Source organism: Bison bison, unplaced genomic scaffold (assembly GCF_000754665.1).
Source record: "Bison bison bison isolate TAMUID 2011002044 unplaced genomic scaffold, Bison_UMD1.0 scf7180017864531, whole genome shotgun sequence".
NCBI classification, from domain to species: domain Eukaryota; kingdom Metazoa; phylum Chordata; class Mammalia; order Artiodactyla; family Bovidae; genus Bison; species Bison bison.
In genome coordinates, this window is record NW_011495081.1 from 1,749,060 (window position 1) to 1,751,233 (window position 2,174).

At 46.6% G+C, this 2,174-nt stretch overlaps 1 protein-coding gene across 2 annotated transcripts in view; it reads right to left on the reverse strand.

Annotated features, from left to right (window-relative positions):
• LGR4 (leucine-rich repeat containing G protein-coupled receptor 4) overlaps positions 1–2,174 on the reverse strand; it is a 104,839-nt gene that overhangs the window by 11,707 nt on the left and 90,958 nt on the right. The window lies entirely within an intron of this gene.

Below are 2,174 nucleotides of genomic sequence, written 5' to 3' on the forward strand. Positions count from 1 at the left end.
CCGACTCTTTGCGACCCCATGAATCGCAGCACGCCAGGCCTCCCTGTCCATCACCAACTCCCAGAGTTCACCCAGACTCATGTCCATGGAGTCAGTGATACCATCCAGCCATCTCATCCTCTGACTACTCCCTAAAGTGGGGAGAGGAATGAACCCTCTAATGCAGAGAAGTTTTGTGATAAGATGTTCATAGTGTCCAGAGGATAAGCTTGAGTTCTCATGTGGACCAACAGGAAAAAAAACGAATCCACAGTTACAGCTGACCATGGTCACCTGCAAGACTGTCACCCCCTCACACCCAAAATATGTGAAACCAAGTTATTATCCTGCCCCCCAAATCTTGATTCTGTCTACTATTTCAATCAACCTGATTCAATATTCTGAAATTTTCCTTTAATCCCTGTATGATCAGGCCCTTCAAAATGGCTGCTCTCTGTACAATCCCAGCCCAACCAGTACCTGCTTCACCTACATGCTACTCACATAACTGGCCTTCCTACATACTTGCCCCAGGCCTGGGACAGTGAAGGGCGTGCCCCTCTGCTGGTTTCCCTGGTAACTGATGAGCCAACCTGATGTCTATTCCTGTCAATATAACTGGTAATCTCCCCTTCCCCTCCACCACCCTGGGGAGCAAAAACTGCACCATGTCCTGTCAGCTGGGTGCTGGTGGGGTGTTGCTCCAGGATCCTGCTTCAGACATGTAAGCTCCCCCATTCATTAAACCACTGATGTCTCTATTGCTGACTCTGGGCTCTTTCTTCAGTCTTGAAGCTGGGCAAGTGCAGGCCCTAAAGACCTGTGGGGTGCAGCCCAGTAATCCATCTTCCCTTTCTATGTCCCCATCTGCACTCAACCATCAATTTCTATTCTTTATTCTGTAGATCTCAGCATCTGACCCTCTTCATTTTTACGGCTACTACGCAGATCAACGGTGAAATGATGCACACAGGGACGGAGGAATCTCAGGCCACACAGAGGAATTCCAGGGATGGATTGAAGACACAGAACTCTCATAGTCAAATATGCTCACTTAGCGAAGTGGAGTATTCCCATGGCCTCCTTACCATTCTAGCTCTAGTATTCTCTTCTTACCCTCTTCACACCACCTCATCTAACGTTTTTAACATCTCCAAACTGCCATGAGAGTTGAATTTAAATTCCTTAGCTCAATGCTTCCTGACTTCTTTTCTTACATCTTGGCACACATGAAAATTGTAACCTATGCAGCACACTTGTGGTCCTTGTGGCAGAGACCCTAGCCACGTCAGACCCCACGTGGCTTCTGGAGGGCTGAGGTCATCAAGATCTTATATGCACCTGCAACCTATTCACAGGCCACCCATTGAGAAGCTCTGCCATAAGCAAATGTTCAATGTTCAAGGTTTGTCATTTTAAAATTACAAGCCCAACAGTTTTCCAAATTTCTCCATATCATTCCCCATACTATTATAAACAAGTCTAGCTATTTTTGATCATCTGTATGTCATACTTAGGCTTCCTAGATGGCTCAATTGTAGAGAATCTGCCTGCCAATGCAGGAGATAAAGGAGATGCGGGTTCAGTCCCTGGGTGGGGAAGATCCCCTGGAAAAGGAAATGGCAACCCACTCCAGTATTCTTGCCCAAGAAATCCCATGGACAGAGGAGCCTGGTGGACTATAGTCCATGGAGTTACAAAAGAGTTGGACACAACTTAGCAACTGGGCAGGCTATCAGTTCAGTTCAGTCACTCAGTCATGTCCAGCTCTTTATGACCCCATGGACGGCAGCACGCCAGACTTTCCTGTCCATCACTAACTTCCAGAGCTTGCTCAAACTCATGTCCATCAAGTCAGTGATGCCATCCAACCATCTCATCCTCTGTCATCCCCTCCTCCTCCCACCTTCATTCTTTCCCAGCATCAGGGTCTTTCCCAATGAGTCAGTTCTTCGCATAAGGTAGCCAAAGTACTGGAGTTTCAGCTTTAGCATCAGTCCTTCCAATGAATATTCAGGACTTCCTTTAGGATTGACTGGTTTAATCTCCTTGCAGTCCAAGAGACTCTCAAGAGTCTTCTCCAACATCACAGTTCAAAAGCATCAATTCTTCAGCACTCAGTTTTCTTTATAGTCCAGCTCTTGCATCCATACATGACTACTGGAAAAACCTAGCTTTGACTAGATGCACCTTTG